The 23,441-nt window shown below is 35.9% G+C and overlaps 2 long non-coding RNA genes across 2 annotated transcripts; both read right to left on the bottom strand.

The window, feature by feature from the left end:
* Positions 1-1,911: 1,911 nt before the first annotated feature.
* LOC127969959 (uncharacterized) lies at positions 1,912-7,982 on the bottom strand. The gene is made up of 3 exons (XR_008156438.1): positions 7,478-7,982; positions 6,286-6,445; positions 1,912-1,971 (listed from the first exon to the last, which is right to left on the bottom strand). It is a non-coding gene; the product is annotated as an uncharacterized LOC127969959 (long non-coding RNA).
* On the bottom strand, positions 3,461-5,384 carry LOC127969933 (uncharacterized). The gene is made up of 4 exons (XR_008156427.1): positions 5,296-5,384; positions 4,436-4,467; positions 4,187-4,329; positions 3,461-3,972 (listed from the first exon to the last, which is right to left on the bottom strand). It is a non-coding gene; the product is annotated as an uncharacterized LOC127969933 (long non-coding RNA).
* Positions 7,983-23,441: the final 15,459 nt, after the last annotated feature.

The raw sequence follows: 23,441 nt of genomic DNA on the forward strand, positions 1-23,441 counted from the left end.
TTTCCGGGAAAAATCGGTACAGACTATCTTTCTCTTACGAACATAATAAAACTAAAGACTTTTTGGAGTTATGAAGGATGCAGTACTACTCTATAGGTACTCAAGATTAACAGGATATAGAGTGAAAACGAGCATTTCACCCCCCCTTTAAACTACACAATCGGCAATCGGACTGTTTCTGGTATTTTTTCGGCCGATTTTTCCAGAAGTGCGCCCGCATGCACAGACTACATTTTAATCGTTCGCTATCATGTTATTTGTGAGGAAGTATTTCGAGATCTGTGCACAGGACACAGGCAGCCGTTCAGCACTGGAATTGCTGAGTTACATGTCTGAGGCACAGACAGCAGGAAGCGAACAGACGTTGGTGTACTGGCGCACAAATAAGTCTTTCCTGCGCGCACTGAAGCTGTGCGAGCGTACTGTACCTGTCCACACCCTGCACAAGCGTAGACCAGATCAACTTCTCATGTGTTGGATGAGAAATGAAACGGAAACCATCATTTTTTTTATTTTATTTTTTTTATTGGATTAATGAAACACTTTGCATCTTTGTTTTATTTGCATCAACATTATTTGAATTTAACATTTTGGAATCATTTACTTATATAGCATACTTTTATTTAGTCTCAATGGTAAAGACCTTTTTTAAATTTAAAACCAAATTTAAAAACTAAAACAAACACTGAATGCTGATTAAGAAATCTCTTATTGAATGTGTGTTGATTGTGTTGTTTGGACTGTAGAACTATGCAGTTGTTGACTTTCACATGGTCTCAGTTAATCTTTTCATTTAAGGCCAGTTCTCTGTAGTTTCAACCCAATTAAAAAACAAAAGCTACCCACATAGCAAATTTTCTCTGGCCCAGCTCCGGCCCACACAACCAGCTTTTGCTTGGCCCACATACCGCAATGAATGACGGTCCTAGTGTGGACCAGGTCTGGATTCCAGATAAAAGCCATACATGGGCCATAACTGGACCAAGTCTCAGCCAAGTTAATTACCCATAACTGGCCCAGAACTGGGCCAGATCGAAATATAACATTGGAATCAAAACATAACCTTAAGTAAACCATATCAACACCAGTCTTTAACCAGAAAGCCCAAAACTGAGCCACAGCTGAGCATGATCCAATTTTTCTGTGGCCCAGCTCTGGCCCACAAGACTTGGCCCACATACCGCAATGAATGACGGTCCTAGTGTGGACCAGGTCTGGATTCCAAACAAAGGCCATACATGGGCCATAACTGGACCAAGTCTCGGCCAAGTTAATTACCCATAACTCCAATACTCTGGACTAGATTCCACGTCAGCCTCAACACCACCATAACCAAGCCACTTACACACCCCTCCCAGATAAATAGTCACATCAAGACAGTATTCTGAACAAATATTTAATTGTGTTAAACATCAAAGCATTGGCATCTGTTTTTTCATCATGACATTTTTCCGTTGTACAAACTCCTCTCTAAAATGACACTCCTCTGTCAGTTCAGCTAAAAATAAATAAAAACAAAAATAAAACAAGTGCTGTTTTTTTGGTTTATGATGTTTCACTTTAAGTGGTACTTGATCATCAAGTTTCATTGCTTTGCTTAATGCTTGAACATCCATGTTTCTGGTCACAAACAAGATTCACTAAACATATAACACTAGAACATGTTTCATCAACAAGTTTCACTTCACAAAACACTTTTTACGTCCACGTTTATGGCTAGGAACAAGTAGTACTCTTCAAATGACTCTGAAACAGTAATTCTGTCACTGAACAATTTGAACTCTCGACAGAGCTTTTGAACATCCAAGCCTGAATCCTGTTAACCAGTCATATTGTCCTTAAGCACTTTGCTCTTCATCCTTTCTTTCCGTCCACCATCTCTGTCTGGGGCCAGATACAGCCATCTTTTAATGGTGGAATCAATGTCTTTCTCTGTGGCATCGGATGTTAGACGGTTACGTCTCACAGCCGCTGAAAAACACAAGCACACATGATTTAGAATTAACTTATGCATCATCAGGTAATGTGGATATTGAATCAAATGCAATATTACAACAAAACCTGAACCCAGATTTAAATTCAAATTCTGACTTGTCTACTTCAGGTGAAAGATCATTCAATATCATGTTTATTTATATATATATATATAGATATTTGAACTCTGTGAACAGTGAACGCACAGACACAAACTCGCCAGTTCTGTAACTTACTCAGAGAATACATGGTTATGGAGTCAAAATAGGGCCATATATATCTGCAAAATAAAACAATGTTTTGCAAACAAAAAAATATTTTTTGCAAAAATAAAATATGTTTTGCAAATAAAAATAGAGTATTGAGGAAAAAAAATGCTTTTTTGCAAGTAAAAAAAAATAATTGCAAAAGAAAAGTTTACCACAAGAGAAAAAATAAAGTTTAGCAAAGTAAAACTTCAGCAGCAATGACTTTGCAACAGATTCCCCTTTGCGCTGCTCCTTTAAATCCGCGTTTCAGTCATCCGTGCCTCTGCGGTGCAAGCTTTCCTTTGCGCTTCATTTTTTCTTTGCGCCTTGCTTTGTGTCACTGATTTGACGTGGGGGAGGGGTCAAGAGGTTGAGGTGTGTACAAGGGATGAAGGCGCGTCCTTCTCGTTACGTCATCAGCGCGAGCCCCAGACCGAGTGGATCGATCGAAATGGAGGAGCAGAGACATGCGGGTGATGGATCACAGGTATGTGTTATTGATCGCTTTCTTGTTATTATTATTAGACTCCTATATTATTAATAACAGATACTTCAGACCGGCCAGAGGGTGGTATTTAACGGGGTTTTGAAGTAAAATTATTTGAGTAACACATAGGCTATTATGTGTGGAGAGCTTTCACTGAACATCATAATCTCTTTTATTTGATTGAGGTGGGCCTGTAGAGGCTTTTTGCACCTCTTTTGTTGTCAGTTTGTGTTCCTACCTCGTCTCTAAGCCAGCCTTGACTCCTTTACTAGTGGGTGGAATAACCATCCTCTCCACACAGAGTAATCGAAGCCCAGACCAGTTGTGGGAAATTGGACTCCTGCAAAACCCTGTCACTCCTCCAGTCCTATCTGAGGTATTTTAAGAATTTGTGTCTTTTAATGTAATGTTTTCATGCAAGATATTGCCCCAATGTTCATAAACTATTACCAACTTTTAACAGATTGCACAAGACGGCGACTCTGACTGGGACACAGACAGTATCTCTGACCAGCCGTGGACAGGAATTGTAGTTCCTCCAGTCGAATGCCCCTTACTGAAGAACTTAAGGCCCAAATTCAAACTTTTTTTAACCCAACCTCACACTCTCAAAACTATGGAAGAGACCATTATTTAGTTTTAAATTTTGTGCTGCTTCATTCTTAATTGACACTAAATCAATCATTGAAATGACTTGTTACCAAATGATACATTTACAAGCAAATTAACATCCAAGTCAATAAAAAACAAATTTAAGGTGACATTGCATGCTTGTTTTATTTTCTGTATTGGCTATATTTAAAGCAGAAAATGGCTAGTATAACAACTTGTGTTCTCTTAACACATTCATTAAGATATACAATTTTACATTATGTAACACGTTGTGTTCTCTACACATACACAGTAAATTTCAAAACCATAAGAACATTTACCAATGTATAAAAGTTTTTATTTTCCTGAACATGTACAATTCCATACCTTTAGTATAATTTTAAATTCAGTTTAAACCGTTGTCAAATTGAATGGCTTGGATGGGGTTGATATTGTCTGAATTAAATCAATTACATTTTAACATTAATTTGTAGGGTTTTTTTTACAATATTTATACTAAATCAACTCTGTCAGTTCATACAAAACACAGCTTTCAATTTCTTGGAGAAAGTCTTGCAGAAAGTTGATTATAGCGGTTTCATAAGTCTCTTGTACTGATCCCTTCTCCGACATTTTCGGAAGAATGTTCTGCATGATGAAGTCTGCATCAGCCTGTGGGAAAAAAAGAAAAACAATCATCCATTTTCAGGTACATATGCACATGCAAAAAAGCTACTTTATTACCATTTTCTACTATTATTTTTTTTGTAAGGAACAAGTGTTTGACAATTATTCTTTAAATTGGCAAATAATAATTTTCCTATCTATAACATTCCTAAAATGAAATACAAGATATAGGCATATTTTTTTTTCCAGTTACTGATACCTTATCATCATCATCCACCACATCAGGGAAAAAGAACTGGTGGCAAAGTCCTGAATGGTTTTCCAGGATTGTAGACTTCAAGACCTTTTCAGATTTGCTTCAACAAAGGGACCAAACGTAGAGTTGCATGAAGCACAATTGATCTGGAAAAAGAACCAGAAAATTATTGCATAATATAGACAGTGTTGTGGCTAATCCATATATCTGGTAGGCAGCAAAATTAAAACAATTAAAAAAATTTGATCATACCATGCAGAGAGATCAGTTTCTTCTTCCTCCACCTGAAAAAACATAAATATGTAAACTGTGCGTAGAAATAAAGGTTTTATGAATTTGAAGCAGGAGGCTGCTGCTGCTGACCCTGAGCTGACTGAATCTGACCAAGGCTTTGGGTCAGAAGACCTATTCAATTCTGTGCAGCTGTACAGACATCAGAATATTCTCTCTGTTAAATAGGTCATCACAACATCATATAGGATTATCTGGATCAGGTGTTTTAAACTCAGTTCCTGGAGGGCCACAGCTCTGCACAGTTTAGCTCAAACCCCAATCAAACACATCTGATTCAGCTAATCAAGATCTTCAGGATTACTAGAAACCTCCAAACAGGTGTGGGTTGGAGCTGGTTTGAGCTAAACTGTGCAGAGCTGTGGCCCTCCAGGAATTGAGTTTCACACAAATGATCTAGAAAAAGTGCATTAACAATGTATCATAAACATCACAGCTTTTAAACATAGTCTATAGGGATGTGACCTACTGTATATAAATAAACTTGTTCGGAATCAAAAAGAGGTTTATTTCAAATTATGTTTACACATACAAGGCATTTGTTTTGTATTTGTTTTTTGTTTACAGTATATTTTGAGAGACACCTTTGGCATCGTTTATAGTCCATAATACAACTAGGGCGTGGAGAATTATAATAATTATTTATTAATTATAAAACAACGTGAAAGGTGTGCATATTGAGAGAAATGTACAGCCGCCGACGCAACCCGCATTAATTGATCTCTAACTTACTTAACTTGAGCAAACGCGTTGATACACATAGTTACATATAGTTATCGGTCTATCTAGCGAACTTGAAGAAAGCGATCAATAACACATACCTGTGATCCATCACCCGCATGTCTCTGCTCCTCCATTTCGATCGATCCACTCGGTCTGGGGCTCGCGCTGATGACGTAACGAGAAGGACGCGCCTTCATCCCTTGTACACACCTCAACCTCTTGACCCCTCCCCCACCTCAAATCAGTGACACAAAGCGAGGCGCAAAGAAAAAATGAAGCGCAAAGGAAAGCTTGCACCGCAGAGGCACGGATGACTGAAACGCGGATTTAAAGGAGCAGCGCAAAGGGGAATCTGTTGCAAAGTCATTGCTGCTGAAGTTTTACTTTGCTAAACTTAATTTTTTCTCTTGTGGTAAACTTTTCTTTTGCAATTATTTTTTTTTTACTTGCAAAAAAGCAATTTTTTTCTCAATACTCTATTTTTATTTGCAAAACATATTTTTTTTATTTGCAAAACATATTTTTTGTTTGCAAAACATTGTTTTATTTTGCAGATATATATGGCCCTATTTTGACTCGATACATGGTGATCATAATACTTTTAAATACTCAACAACTCAATACTGTTTATTACTTATTGTCAACTTAATTTAAAGGTTGGCAATGTCAAAATTCAACATATTACAGTATACGGATCATAAGTAGGGTTGCGTATTGCTTGAAATTTTCCGGTTCTGATTATGGTTCCATTTAAATGAACTATTATAAAGTGCTGCTACCAGACCCGGAGATCGGCTGAATGGATTTGAAAACGGTAAAACTCAACTTTTTAACTCTAGGGAAGTTTATTAGCCTATTTTCAAAAATTAGCCTATTTTCAAAAAAAGTGGAGTGTTCCTTTAAGGATGGGTGCAGGGACAGATGAGCAAATGGTCTTTCTCCCAAATCTTCCTGTCAGATTAGAAAGTTTATTGTTTTGTTGGATGTCATGCGTGTTGCGAGAGTTCATGAGTTTTGGATTCACAAGGAATTGATTTCATAAGGAAATAGTTTCTCTCCTTACATATTGGGAATAAATGGCAACTTACCAATCACAACATCTCGTATCTGTAGGCGTAGGAAGCTAATCTTTCCATTCAATCCTCTCATGTTAACTTTCCTCGCCAAGGAGTTGGTAAACAGACCATGCATGATTCTCCAAACAGACTCCTGCACGTCCGCCCCACCTTTAAGAGCCAGAGTGTTTACCTGAAATCATTTATGTAATTAGTTTTAAGCAGTGGTTTAATATTTTAGAATTTCAATCACTAAATACAAAGATTATTATAGTTGAAATTGGTCCAAAAATTCTCTTAAAAAAAAAAAAAAATATTGTGTGCTCACGAGAAACTGTCTAGGTGCTCACACATTACAATTTATGGCTAATCTAGTGTAAACCATTTCCCTTTGTGCGTCACTGCCATTTTACTGTGGGAAAAAGGAGAGCAGAGATGCAAATTAATTAAGGAAGATGGCTCTCATTAAGGCCCTGTAAGAATGGATAAGTTTTTTGTTCGTTCAGTGTCAAAAAGAAGTTTGAAATTATCAGCAGTATCCACCTTATTTTTCACCTTGTGCTGAAAACTTTGAACCATTATAATCAGTTCAGATGTCATTATCACAACAAAAACATGTTGCATATATATATATATATATATATATATATATATATATATATATATATATAGTCTTACACAATGGAAAGCAGTTTTACAGTATTAAAAAAGAAAAATTGTGTCAGTGTTTAATTTCATCAGAAGTACAAGTCTAAAGCCCTCAAAAGCATATTTATCTAGCAGATGTGTCAGTCTGACCATTGGGCTGAACAAAAGATGAGCATTGCTATAGATGACTTCTGTTATGTAATGGGGAAGCTCATGAGTCAGCCAATGCTAAACAACTGGCAGCTAGGTTCAGGCTACATATCCAATAAAATCCAAATCTTCACGTTTCACTGTACCAATGTTTTCTTTTCTTTTTTTCTTTTATGAACCATTAACCCTATACATTTTTATAAACATGCAGAACAATGCAAACGGAGCCGCTGTGTGCCCCATACAACATCTAGTCATAGTTTTTACAAACAATATGATTACAACAGTGTGATCAGAACATCCAGTGTTCATTATTGTGTGGGCTTTCATGGCTTTGCTTAAAGCTAATGAGAGAAAAAGAAACGTATTTAGAAAATAAAAGCCAGCCAACTAGGATTTAATGTTATTAAAAGAAATGCTCACATACCAATTGCTTATGGAGGTCAGGAGTACTCCGCAGATTGCCCTCCATGCTCTGTAGAGAAGTGAGATCTTTGAGAGGCAACAAATTTCGATCTAGGCCTATCTCTGTCTCCTGACTTGATTGCATACACTGGAGGGTCTTCATGATAATTCGCATTTGGTCCATAAGCATCTCCTGTTTTGTTAATATATTACGAAGAAGAACTAAGAGGAAAAAAGAGAAAGACAGGCAGATTAGGTTTTTTTGTTGTCCAAATTTTACTTGCCAGACACCTATAGAAAACATAAAATGTCTACATTTAAACAAAATTTTAATTCAGAAACCTATAAATTGCAATTATATACCAAAACACTATTGGTGTTGTCATTATTTAATAAGCAACATTACACATGCATTCACATTTGACACAGCAAGCAAGGGAGCACTAAATAGCTATCAATTTTATAGAGGAAGTGTTTTGTGCAGATGACTGTGAGCATGCACAGATCAGGGATGGGCATTTTTGGCAATTTCAATCATCGATAGGTTTCAAAATAGATTAATCGAGTACTCAGGGGGAGGGGCTTGTGCAGGGGAGGGACAATGCCGTAATGGAGATAATAAAAATCTGTTAAGAAAATGAATGTTAATATAAAAATATGACATGCAAACATGTCTATCAAAGATGAACACATGATTATAACAGTTAGATTATGATTATGATAACATTGACTTTAACATTACAACTTGTATCTGTACAAAAGGATGCATATGCCAGTGAACTAAGTTATGCACTAGCGAAAGAGAGTGAGAGATGCAACAGAGAGAGAGAGAGCAATATGACTGGCTCAAATAACTCAATCATTGTCGGGCAGTACACTAGAAAATGAAACTAAACATGTAATATTCAGTGCATTCAGCATGTTAATAAATGTTAATATGCCAATGCATCCTATATTAGATTAATTAGATGTAGCCAACCCAGACATCACTATGTGAATTCGAAACCATGCATTTCTCTCTTCTCATGTCTATACTTTGAACCTCATGCTGTTGCAATCTAAACAATAAGAGCTCATGGTGCCACCCAAAGTGTTGCTGTAACTAATCAGAATTTTTTCCCACGAACATCGTTTTCATGATTGATCATCGCTGTCACAGCCGAGTACTCGAGTACTCGATCACTGTTGCACATCTCTAGCACAGATTGCGGAAAATCACTGGCAATGTGAATTAAGCAAAATCAGACAATCCTGAGGCTAATCCCATGACACACTATCAGTGCATTCCCTGTGTGAAAAGGGCTAAACACTAATATACTCACACATTTGGTGACTGGATGTTTGCTCGATGTCCGTGGTCTGGTGTGGCTGAGGGAGCGTCGAAGGTTCGGAGTGCTTTTTTTTATGGATCTCTTTACTTTTATGGGCTGGTCTTCTGACCTCAACGTTGGCTTGGCTTAAAAGGGTCTCAGTGCTTGATTTACTTAATGTACAACTCTCGGAGAGAAAATTCCAGCCCGATGATAACATAGCAATGCTGGTCTGCTGACTTGAGTGGATCTCAGGAGTGCTGTGGCAATCTGCATACAAGTCAGGACTGTAGCAACTTGGGAGAAGATTGGGACTCTTTTGGCCATGTGGACGAAGGTGAGGACTGCTTTGGCCATGTAGGCTAACATCAGGACTGCTATGATCGCGTGAATGAAGGTCAGTTCTGCCTTGGCCACTAAGGTGGAGGTTGTCTACTGCAGGAGAAATCTGTTCCCTAGAGATCACTGGAGCATTAGGTAAGGCATACCTCCTGCAAAGTACAAAACATCTTAGTCCTTTAACAGCTGGGATAAAATGCACTGTAATTTAAAATGGCTGATGTTTCTTACTTTTTTTTGGACGTTGTTGCTTTAATTCCTTCCATCTCATCATTGTGGAGGGCAAGAGTACTGTGGAAGATCTTAGGGCAGTTTGGCTTTCCTGGGTCTAATTTGTTGTCATGTCTAGCAATTTTCGGAGCATCGGGTATAGAATACCTTCTGCTTAAAAGTACATAAATGTCATTTATCTGCTGTGATAAAATACATTATCATTATAAAAAGCAGAAGCTTCCTACCCTTTTCTTGATTTTGGTTCTTTCAGGTGCTCTTCCATCGCATTATCATCGTCGTCGTCTTCTCCAGGGAAAAGAATGTTCTTGGGTCTAACATCACATTTATCAATTTCAAGATAGGCTTTTATTTGTAAATGTGGTGCAAAACATTAAACAAACAAACCAAAACCAAACCTACATTCTTTTTCTTTGAAATGTAATTGGTGAGTCTCCTCCATCGGTCTGATCAATGTCTGTGTGATCAACAGCAAGTGGTAGTTTGCGTCTAGCTTCCTTGTAGTCATCTGGAAAAACAGCATCACAAAAATTAATTTACAAAGTAAAACTGTGATTTTAACTATTACTTATTACTTTTAACTTTTTATAACTATTCAATTTGAAGAAAGTGGTGGCAAAACAACTCACGTGACGTGAAAATAATTCTGGCCTTATGGGGCTTCCAGTCATCTCCAGGACTCTCCTGTGATTTCACAGCTTTTGTTATATCTATCTTATTTGGAGGCCACATGCACTCTCCATTTTTAATCCAGACTGAAGGCACAACTTCAACCTCATTTGTCTTGTCAAAGACAACAATGTGAAACATCTAAAGAGACAAGAATGATATTCCTTAGCCAACTATTATACACAAGCATCTTCAGAGTTATTTCTCTTGATGCAGGAGTGGAACAACAACAAATTTGTTTCGGAATGGCAATCTCACATACTTCTGCAGCTTCTTTCCTGTCATGAAACACTTGACATTTGTGGAGAGGTTGGAAGCCACATAAATTCCCAACTCTTTTGAATCAATAGGATATTTAAAGAAGTGTTCCACCTGTTTATATTCTTTGCCCACAAGGTATACTGCACCTTTATCCTCAACAATGTTTTGGACTAAAACCAACTTATTGTCAATTCTGACACAAGAATCTCTCTCATTGAGCTTCACAACTACATCATCAATCGCGAGAACTTTAAATTGATGAGCTTGTTGCGAGAAGCACTCTGGTACTGGCCCATCCGTATGTTCTTTATCCAATTTTTGAATTGCCTCTTCTACATCACAACTGTAGTTGCTATTTTCTATCTCTGACAATCTACGCATCACCTGAGTCAAAGGATTGCATGGCCCTCGTACCAGTTTTTTGAGTTTTCCTAAGAAATTTTCAAAGGGAAATCCTGATATTAGATCTAGATTGCCATGGATTTTGACATCTTCACTGAGGTGCACCAGCCCATGAATATTATAAACCAAAAACTCTTCACCATAAAGCTGGCCAAAGTGTTCAACAAATGAACGCAACAGAGTATTTGCAAAGTCATTCATCTCCATACAAAATTCTGGACTTGCCAAAATGTACACAACTACAGACAAAAGCATGAAGTTGTCATAGATTTGAGTCTGTAAAACACCATTCAGCACAACTGGACCAGTGTATAACAAAAATTGGCGTAGCTCTGTTGCTTTCCACCTACATCGATCTGCCAGTGCCCGAGGCCTTCGAGCAAACTCACTTGGAATGTAACTTCTCAGTGCAAGAAGTCTATCTGACACCATGGAAGCTTGAATGGATGATATGCGACAGTGCAAGGGACCGATGGTGCTGATCCACAAGTCTAAAAGACGCCGCATTACACCCAGACAAACCAAGTGCATGTAATCGTGAGGGAAACAAGTGACCATGTCAATGCCAATGTCTGTAAGAGGTGAGTGCTGAATGTGGTGTTCTTCATCAGTTGCTTGCCTAAAACTCTCATCAGTTCTGCGCTTTGCATTCACCTCAGGAAATGTCATTCGATTTGATTTCCAGACACCTGTTTGATGACACTTGTCACATCCATGATATGCAGTGTGTGACTTCACACCTCTGATGAAGGCTCGGGCAGGGGTATCGCACATAACTGAAACAACATTCAAAAAGAATGTTTTCTGCTTGAACAGAAACCCATCCCTCAACATTTTTAGCTCGTGAACCAGATCATGAAGATAATCAGCCAAAGAATTTGGCTTTGAAGTACCACAAAAAAGTCCAATCAACACTGGTGCCTTAGTGTGACCTTGCAGCAAACCAAGAATCGGCCAAAACTGTGTACTAGTACTCTTGAAGAGTGGTAGTCCATCAAAATTCAACTGTAGCTTGAAGACATGTTTGTCTGCCACAGTATGCCAAAAGCTATCAAGGATTTTCCTAAATGAATTCAGAATTCCACAATAATGAAACACACCACCAGCTATACTCCTAATGTTGTATCTTGTTTTTGTTTTCAGCAACGTTCTTCCATCCTTAGGCAGAGAGGAATGATGGACTTTGAGAATGGTAAGAAGTGCTGACAAAGCAATTAATGAAATTCCAAATTCAATTGCCCAATCTACTAGTGAACACTGCAAATCTCTCTGACTACAAGGATCTTGAAGATCAGACTGGTCCTCAACAGAAACTGCAGCCTCTTCATGTACTTCCTTATCCTCAACATCTGCTTCAATATTCTGATGGTCACTTCCTTCATCACTAATTTCCATGTCTGATTCCCCCGAAGCATCAACACAAACACTTAACTCAGAATCGTCCTCCACCTCCCCCTCCCTATGTTCCACATCGTCAATCAATTCACTGACTAGTTTTAGTGCCCTTCTTCTGGAATTGCTCCTATCATTGTACTTCCATACCTTATCCATACTGTGACTTTACAGAATCCTTTTTGTTCTTCCTCATAAAAATAAAAAATACATATTATTTTGTTTTTAATAGACTATAATGAAATACCAGAAAAAGATAAGTTTTTTTCAGCCTCTGCTTGCATTCTGAAAAAAAATTCACAATACAGTAACAATACAGTTGTAATCGCGAAAGCAAACTAGCTTTAACAATGAAATGATTAGCAGTTTGATGATTAACTAAAACCACTAATTAAAAACAATTAATCATCATTAAAACTCAATACATAGATTGTATTGAGGATGCAGTATACTGAATATTTTTGATGCCTAATTACAAATTTTTTAGTTCATTTAAAAAACATATTATTACTTATTATATTCAAAGTGAAGTAGAATAAAAGAACAATACCCCTTTTTCGAGCATTTACTCAATTTCAACATGACAAATTCTAAAATATTGGTTGAACAATTTTATTTTTATTTTAACATTTAATATACAGTATGGGCCAAAAGTTTGGACACATTACTATTTTTAATGTTTTTGAAAGAAGTTTCTTCTGCTCATCAAGCTTGCATTTATTTGATCAGAAATACAGAAAATAAATGTAATATTGTGATATATTATTACAATTTAAAAATAATTGGTTTTCAATTTATTATACTTTAAATTATTACTTATTTCTCTGATGCAAAGCTGAATATTCAGGATCATTACTCGAGTCTATCAGATGATCCTTTAGAAATCATTCTAATATGATGATTCATTATCAAAGTTGGGAACAGGTCTGCTGCTTAATATCTTTCCAGAACATGTGATACTTTTTTAGGATACTTTAATGATTAAAAAGTAAAATAACATAAAAATAAAAAAAGAAGCAAATGTTTTCAAAATATAAATCTTTTGTAACAACAATATACACTACTGGTCAGTAATTTGGGGTCAGTAATTTTTTTCTTTCTATTTTTGAAATAAATAAATATCTTATTCAGCAAGGATGTGTTAAATTGCTAAAACGTGATCGTAAAGAAGATTTTTATTTTTATAAATGCAGTTATTTTTAACCTTTTATTCAGCAAATATATTAGGCAGCAGAACTGTTCCCAACACCCAACACATAATATGATTTTTAAAAGATCATGTGATAGACTTGAGTAATAATCCTGAAAATTCAGCTTTGCATCACATAAATAAATGATAATTTAAAGTATAATAAATTGAAAACCAATAAGTTTAAATTGTAATAATATATTAAAATATTAAATATATATTTAAAAAAATTCTGTATTTTTTAATCAAATAAATGCAGGATTGATGAGCAGAAAAAACTTCTTTCAAAAACATTAAAAACAGCAATCTTTCCAAACTCTTGGCCCGTACTATATAGTTTTACAGAAATTTGTTCCAACCACAAATATCATAACATGCAACCCTAACTTGCATCATCTGCCAAAGATGATTACATTTAAGTGACATAAGACAATGACTGACTTTTTGGACATGTTAGTTTATTGTATTTAAAACTGCGTTTAAACAATTGGCGTGCAAATTATAATTAGAACAGTTTCGATAGCATGTTCACACATCAATTAATTAAAGCTTTACTAAAGTCCTTTTATGTACTTAATTAAACTTTAATGATACAAGTTTTCACTTACCAACTCTGCTGGCTTTCCCCGCAAAGACAGTAAAACAAAATGGACACAGCGGTTCCCGTTTTTTTCCCCGAAATCCCGGTTCAGTGCTTGACCGTTTCTGAAGTCTGTGCAAGACTGAAGCGCCCGCCCACTTTTTCGACCTACTGGTTCCGGGAGTATTTTCATTCACTTTTCCTCTTTGGAGATTTGTTGCTTTAAAGCGTTATAAACCATGAATCATAACAACCAGCTAAAACTTGAATCACAACGTGTACAATATTCGATCCGAAATAAAAAATATTTGAACATTTGTAAAAAATACAAAAGTACGAGACTATGTGTGTTAAAGCCAACTGGGTAAAAAAACTACAATCCCATGAAGCACTGCATTTGATAATTGCGCCTTTCGGCCAATTTCGCTCTGATAGGTCAGCTTCGCATTTCCGGGATTTTGAAATCCTGATTGGCGCAAATTGGGCTAACTGACACTAATCCACTGATTCATGCGGAAGCTGTGTTTCTAGAAATATCTGTCATAAATGGCAACACGTTTCTATCATTTCTCAAATATATTTAATCTCTCCAATCACATATATCTTCAATTTGTGATCATCTTAATTAACCAACTGGTAACGGAAATTATCATAGAGTAACTTTGAATATTATAATACAATATACAGTTTTTCTCAGTCACTTTGGTGCATTTTTCAAAACAGAAATGAAATTCTCAAAACTACTTGTACAACCTCCACATCATCTAGCCATTAATACACATCATAAAACCAGTTTCTCATTCTTTTGAACAAGTTGCGATTGCTTTTGTACATTCATGCAATTGATTATGCATGTTTATCGGCAGTTTCCTACATTACCAGTTGCTCATGTCATGTTGCTCAAAATGTATTGCATAGTTTTCTGTGCAACAGTCTTCCCTTCAAAACATCTAGTCTTTAGTTCATCATATAAGTCATTAAATGCAAAATGGTTAATCTAGTTGTCAAAAACTGCCTAGCACACTTTTTATATTTATTTTTACACATTATTATTAGACTTTTTGTACATTTGGCATGAATTGTCCAAGTGAATCTTGACTTATGAAGAGAATGTATATGATAAACCAATGATAAACCCTTTCTCTGAAATAGCTCAAAGGTTCATCTCATGAATCTTCAGTTGAAAAGCTTATACTGTATAGACAGAGGACAACACAAGAGTTACACATTCTGAAAATGGACTTATTTTCATATTTGTGTCCATATTTGTTTTTCCTTTTCTATATCACAATGACATTGTAAAGGTTTTTTTTTTTTGGGTAACTGGGAATTCTATCCAGTCTCTTTCAGTCAATATCCCACATACAGTAATGTGTAAATGTGTACGTTTGAAATGGATATGGCATACATAAGCATATGGCATATTGTTCAATACAGAGGTTTACATCAGATCATCCCTCCAGAGTAAACTGTTATATTGACAACATGACTAAGCAATTTGACTGTCTTATCCGTACACTATGACACAAGGACTTGTCATTCTGATGGCACTGATATGTTCATTGACACAGATATTTACTTTTGAGAGATGAACTAAGGATTTTGAGCAGGAGACTGGCTTTTGCAGGTAATCCATGGTGTTTTGCTATTTGTACGGGTTGTTTTGAGAAATGCACTTTATGTTTTGCAAATTGTGAGTTTGATTCAAGAAATGTACCAAAGCGACTGAGAAAAACTGTAATATTGAATGCAGGATTTAATCATATATCTCATAGAAATTACAGTGGAAAAATTTTAAATTATGAAAAGTCCACTGGTGTACAGGACATGGCATAAAAAAAATGTGGTCTAAGTAGTTATTTAGCAATGTGCAGGAACTGAAATCAAACAATTACAGTTTTATCAAAAATATAAAATTTGAATCAAAAATATTTGAAATGGATTTTAAATGTGGGTCAAGATCGGCTATACTTATGTGGCCCACATATCTATATTTGACATCTGGCCCATGTCTTGGGTGCCGTTTTTAACCCAGTGCCATCTCTACCAAACCCGGGCCATGTTTGGCCCACATGCTGTATGCCAGTTCCGGATAGATGCCAGCTGTGCCAGACGCATGCCAAATCTGGTCCAAATTTGTTTACTGAGTAGTACATAAAGTCAAATAAAATGTCCTGAAACCTAATCATGTATTGTTTAATTGGATAGGGCTACATCAAACTGTAAACTGAATGAGAATATGAAAGCAGTGAATGCAAAACATTGTTTTAAGTCAGTCATATATAATATCAGGATACTATTCTACAATATAAGGTATAATATCATACATCATATAATCGCCTGTCATGAGGCATCAATATAATTTTACATATAAACACACATAATTAAATACGCAACATGAGCTTATGTTATGCATTTTAAAAATATATTTTCAAAATGTATTTCAATATATTTTACAGTGTTTCACATATTTGTGAATATATTACCTTTCTGTATGGGAAAACATTGGGATTTTACTCAAAAATATTTGAAAAGGATTTTAAATGTGGCTCAGGATCGGCCATACATATATGGCCCACATATCTATATTTGACATTTGGGCCAAATACTCCATTTGACATCTGGCCCATGTCTTGGGTGCCATCTTAAATCCAGTGCCATCTCTGCCAAACCCGGGCCATGTTTGGCCCACGTTCTGTATGCCAGTGCCGGATGAATGCCAGCTGCGCCAGACACATGCCAAATCTGGGCCAAATTTGTTTGCTGACTGGGTAAATGCTGATGTCGGTACCATCTATTTTTGTATTGAATGTAGGCTGCTTACTGTGCAGTTACTGCCGTAAATTTTCAGATGGTTACGGTTATTGTTTTCAATAGCCAAAAACATCTTGTTTAGACACACTTTCCTTCTTTCTTGTTTGTTGCTTGAAAAAAAAAAGAAAAAGAAATCTGTATTGAAATTGGACAGTTTGTTGGTAAAAAAATCGGTTTTGGAATCAGCCATGAAAAGTCATGATCGTGCATCCCTAGTTATGTTCACAAGTAGCCATTCAGACAGGCATTCTTCAGATATTGGTAGAAACTGATTTTGGCACTCCTATTTGCTCATTGTGTTTACTCATGGTTTATGAGGACACACATCACTATTGAATGTGACTTAGCAGTAGAGTATAGTTCAACAACACTTGTGTGTGTTTACTCATGGTTTATGAGGACACACATCACTATTGAATGTGACTTAGCAGTAGAGTATAGTTCAACAACACTTGTGTGTGTTTACTCATGGATTATGAGGACACACATCACTATTGAATGTGATTCAGCAGTAGAGTATAGTTCAACAACACTTGTGTGTGTTTACTCATGGATTATGAGGACACACATCACTATTGAATGTGATTCAGCAGTAGAGTATAGTTCAACAACACTTGTGTGTGTTTACTCATGGTTTATGAGGACACACATCACTATTGAATGTGACTTAGCAGTAGAGTATAGTTCAACAACACTTGTGTGTGTTTACTCATGGATTATGAGGACACACATCACTATTGAATGTGATTCAGCAGTAGAGTATAGTTTAACAACACTTGTGTGTGTTCACTCATGGTTTATGAGGACACACTTGACTATTGAATGTGTTTCAGCAGTGGAGTATAGTTTAACAACACTTGTGTGTGTTTACTCATGGTTTATGAGGACACACCTGACTATTGAATGTGTCTTAGCAGTAGAGTATAGTTCAACAACACTTGTGTGTGTTTACTCATGGTTTATGAGGACACACATCACTATTGAATGTGACTTAGCAGTAGAGTACAGTTCAACAACACTTGTGTGTGTTTACTCGTGGTTTATGAGGACTGATGCAAAAAAATTAGACTTCAATCCTGGTCAGACGGTGGGGTGGTATTTTAGTATGCAAATTTATTCAAAGAATATAGGAAATGAGAATACAACTCATTACTTGCAGACAGATTACTAAGTATTAAAATCAGCTTCAAATATAGAAAATACGAATCCCAAAATTAATATAGTTTTAAAAGCAATCCATGTATGATGGATGCTGCCCAATTAAAAGTAATACAAAATGCATTATAATATTAAAAAGTAATCAAGATGTTAAAAATAATAATACAAAGTATACAACAATACCTGTATATCCAAAGTCAAAAGTTATACTAATATTCATATAATAACAAATAATATAATAATAATCATATCTGAGATGAATAAAACCTGAGAGAAGTTCAAAGTATTCAAGTGAGCCCGGAATCAAAGATAAAGAAGGTGAGAAAAGACTAAGTCCAGCTAGAAGGGTCTAGGCTGAACTCAGTCTGAGCGAGAGGAAGGAGGGGTTTGCACCTCCTTATGTAGTCCCTTCAAATCTGTATCAAACTAATGCCACGTCTCTGCAGCCACGTCTCAGACAGATATCAAAACAGTCGTCATCCTTCTCCGAAAATACATACTAGCCCTTGCAGCCTAATTTCAGTTCCCTATTTCGTAAGGTCAGCAGATTGTATGTTCAAAGTCCAACTGTCCTACCTCAGAAGATTAATCGTCTGGTTCTCTTTTGTTAAGAACCCACAGGGGGGGGGGGTTCGAATGACTCCAAATAACAGACGTGTGATGGAATATAAACGTCTCTGAATCATGCTGTTTTTAGAAGTATAAACATTTCGTGGAAATCTTTTATCTTTAACTTTTCTTATTTCCATATTGATATAGAAGTCTTCTAAGTCTAAAGTTCAGCTGAGGCCTTCAGCACAGGCTGTCCTGTACTTTTAAGCACGTAGCAAATGCACACATGACAGAAGTCAGAATTTGGGTTACATCAAGGACACACATCACTATTGAATGTGACTCAGAAGTGGAGTATAGTTTAACAACACTTGTGTGTGTTTACTCGTGGTTTATGAGGACACACTTGACTATTGAATGTGATTCAGAAGTGGAGTATAATTTAACAACACTCGTGTGTGTTTACTCGTGGTTTATGAGGACACACATCACTATTGAATGTGACTCAGAAGTGGAGTATAGTTTAACAACACTTGTGTGTGTTTACTCGTGGTTTATGAGGACACACATCACTATTGAATGTGACTCAGAAGTGGAGTATAGTTTAACAACACTTGTGTGTGTTTACTCGTGGTTTATGAGGACACACTTGACTATTGAATGTGATTCAGAAGTGGAGTATAATTTAACAACACTCGTGTGTGTTTACTCGTGGTTTATGAGGACACACATCACTATTGAATGTGTCTTAGCAGTAGACTATAGTTTAACAACACTTGTGTGTGTTTACTCCTGGTTTATGAGGACACACTTGACTACTGAATGTGTCTTAGCAGTAGAGTATAGTTAAACAACACTTGTGTGTGTTTACTCGTGGTTTATGAGGACACACTTGACTACTGAATGTGTCTTAACAGTAGAGAAAAGTTTAACAACACTTGTGTGTGTTTACTCGTGTGCTATCAGTATACTGAAATTGTGTCCTCATAAACCACAAGTATTTTAACAATAGTGTACTGCTGAATCACATTTTGTAGCAATAAGAGAATTTCACTTCAGGTCTTGTTATAAGGAGTGAAAAACTAAATTGAGAAAAGTGTTAAACCTCTTTAGCAGAAGTGACTTCACTTTCCATTATGGCTGCAGCGACAGGCTCATGGACAAACTGGAAAACAGAAAATAAGATATTTGTATAATAATAATAATAATAATAATAATAATAATAACAACTGGATGATATTAGTATAAATACTTGAATATCATTTGGAAATATTCTACCTTGCTCAGTTCCTGCCCACAGTGAGAACGCCATGGCAATTCTTGTCCTCCATAATTATATGTTATCTCTTCATCTTTATTTATGTCTTTTATAGCAAATAAACAAAGATGAGGCTTTTAGGTGTTTTTGCAAACATACCCCGACCTAAATGAAATAAAATCAACAGAAAACTGTTTAAACTACATGAAGGTAGGGTAGGCAATTTCGTAAAGGCTAGCAATAGCAAGCTAGCTTTAAAAGCATAAGATTCCCACCCTCCCAGTATAATCACTCTGCAAAGCCACACCTCCTCCAAAACAAATTAACGCACTCATGCAGAGCAGAGACTAACCAGTGACATGAGAGATGACTTTGGTGGAGGATTAAATGCAACGCTGTCAGATTACCTAATTCTTCATTCACCGGTGAGAAAACATTACAGTGCAAAGTGCATTCGGACCGAATATCTTGATTGGACGAACATTCTATGGTCCTACGCCTAGATGATATTAATACATATAAATAAATAATGTTTTTGAACCAAATCACCTACCCTGCCTTTGACCAAAACACATTTAAACAATACCATTAATACAAACTAGTGCTGCACAATAAATTGAAATCGTGATTTGACAGAAACTGCAATTGTCATGCGTATCTGTCAGTGAAGCTGGGTTCTGAGATCAGCAGTAAATCTCCATCCGAAAACCAGATAAACTCCAAATACACCCCGCAGAAGAAACCCAGGTTATGCCCATCACTGCAGCTGAATAAATAGAAGATTTAACTGCTTTCATTGTACAAAAGTACACTTTTCTTAACTTTTAAACATCAAAACGCAAGTCTTATATTGTCTATAATATAATACCTTTAAAGTTAAGAAACAATCACCAAAAAGATCCTGAACTTACAGTACTTAATAATACTTAATTATAAAAATGAAAATTGTCATGTACTCATCCTCAGGTTTCAAACATGTATGAGTTTTTCAAACATTTATGAGTATTGAACACATTAAGATATTTTGAACAATTATAGTAACCAAACAATTGTTGATCGAACTGACTTCCATAGTACAGAAAAAATAAAGTACACAAATCAGTGGAGCTCAACAACTGTTCAGTTACCAGCATTTTACAAATCATTTTATTTTGTGTTCAACAAAGAAACTTGTACAAGTTTGGAACAATATGAGGGTAAGTAAATGAAAATTTTAATTTTTGACGTGAACTGTTACTTTTATATAATTTTTAAACACTACAAAAATATTGCACCTACATTTTCCCTAGAAATGCATAACTACAATTTCTTTCAATGAGGCCGCTTTAAATACTTCCTCACTCCTCATTCCATTCCTAAACTACTCCTTGATCTACTTCTTTTTAAACATAACAAACAAAAATATTGCCGCTAGTTTTTCCCCACAGAAACTTCTTAGACTGATACTGCTGTACTTCCTCACTCCTTATTACTTTCCTAAATATAAGAAACAAATACAGTTAAGCATAACTTTAAATTATACACAAAATAAATACAAAAATAATTCACTTAAACTTCTAAAAATTAACATTCAATAAATATTCACTGACATTTCTCAATCTGTGTTGCAACTGCAACCTCTTCATCCACTGCATCTGTATCGAACACTTGGTCCACAAACAGCTCCAACTGACACCTCATGCTTCTTAGCAATTGGAGGTACTTCACCCATCTTTGAATCTTGAGTTACTTCTCTCAATATAGAAACTGAAGCAACTTCTTCCTGTACAGAGCCTGCACTGGGTGCTTCTACCGGAATAGTAGATGAATCGATTGCAGTTTTCTCCAGAGAAACAACAATGTTGTTTTGTATTTTGATTTTGCATTTCTCCGTGCTCATCTTGATTGTCTGCAAGTAAGTGCAGAAGTTTTTCTTCTTCCAAATATCGTTTCAACACACTTTTGGACAAACTGACATCTTCACTGAAAGTACTTGCTAGGGACACTTTCCCTTTTACAATAGATTCAAATTTGAGACACTTTTGCAAAAGTGCACATCTCTGACAGCGATGAAACTTTCCTTGTGGATCGAAATCCACTTGCCAAGCCTGGCATTTTTGGCACCTTCAAGAAATAATCTCAGCAGCATTGATTTCACAGATGAATGTTTTCACTGCATCTTCTTCCACTGTGAAATCTTCATTAGGAAGTAAAATGCCTTCCACCTCTTGAATCTCTGTATTATGTGAACTAGGGTGGCCATTCATGCCATTTTCGCAGGACATGTCTTGGCCAGGATTTCTATATTGCCTAAAACATCCAGGTTTTGGCTTTGGTTTCCTGTTTACATACTTAATGACGGTAATGATCACTTGACCAATAACCTGCAGACATTGTACGTAAATCAACCAATCGTGGTGCATGAGAAGGTGGTATCTACAGAGAACGGTCAAAGCGATGCAAATACGTGTACATTTTATTGTTGGACTGAAAAGCAGAACTGAGCAGACTGATCGGTGTATGACATCACAGTAATGTGAAAGCGATTCAAAAGCACGAGAAGCCATTGGTCTGTGCAGTGCAAACAAAGCCAAAACGTGTATATTTTTGGCAAAAAAAAGTTAACAGCTTAAGTCATTTTTTGGATTAATGCGTATTAGAGATGCAAACCATTTAAAACGATTCAGTTCGATTTGGTGAACTGAATGATTCATTCGCGAACCGGATATCCAGACTGCTTTGATGTGAACTCTCTCTCACAACAGACACGGAAGAGAAGACAATGCTGAATAAAGTCGTAGTTTTTGCGATTTTTGGACCAAAATGTATTTTCGATGCTTCAAAATATTCTAACTGATCCTCTGATGTCACATGGACTACTTTGATGATGTTTTTCTTACCTTTCTGGACATGGACAGTATACCGTACACACAGCTTCAATGGAGGGACTGAGAGCTCTCGGACTAAATCTAAAATATCTTTAACTGTGTTCTGAAGATGAACAGAGGTCTCACGGGTTCGTAACGACATAAGGGTGAGATATTAATGACATAATTTTGCTATCTGGGTGAACTAACCCTTTAAGACTTCTTTTATTCCTTTCTGAAAATTTGTCTCAGCAGCTTTGTGAATAGGTTTTAAGAAAAAACCCTCAGCTAAAAACTTTTACTGCAATTTAGGAGAAGTCTTAGAGTTAAGATAAAATGTTTTGTGAATACGGGCCCTGATCATCACTGTTTTGTGTGTTAAACACAATCTGCTAAATTACATTGTGAAAAACTACATTTTAATGAAAAATAACAAATGAAAATATATATAATCATAATCTAAGACAAAAATACTGTTATAAACTAGATATTGGATAATTCAGCAGCAAAAGGTACAAGAATCATGGGTGCACAAAAATGTTATAAAATCTAAACATTTAGTGGGGAACATATAAAGTTGATAAGCCTAGGGCTAAATCTGGTCAAATGTTATGCATTACTCTTTTGTATTGTTGTAAAATATATTCATGAAAAACAAGTAGCATAAATATATATATATATATATACATACTATAAAATAAACTGACATTTCTTCACAGTAATAAAGGCAGAAACATGTGATAGATGGGACAGAACAAGACTATTAATAATCTAAGAGTATTATAATATGAAAGGGTATGGCTCATTCATATTTCAATGAGCAATAGTTAATATTTCACTTTATTTCACAATTTGTGCAAAATTTGAACAAAACTGACATTTTGAGCACCTTACAACAACATTGTCTGTAAATTAATAGATTTAGCATATAATAATCTTATAAATCATAGTTTCGCATCTAAAATAAACATTGCACAAATACAGA

The sequence above is a fragment of the Carassius gibelio genome, chromosome A4, assembly GCF_023724105.1.
Source record: "Carassius gibelio isolate Cgi1373 ecotype wild population from Czech Republic chromosome A4, carGib1.2-hapl.c, whole genome shotgun sequence".
Classification (NCBI taxonomy): Eukaryota; Metazoa; Chordata; class Actinopteri; order Cypriniformes; family Cyprinidae; genus Carassius; species Carassius gibelio.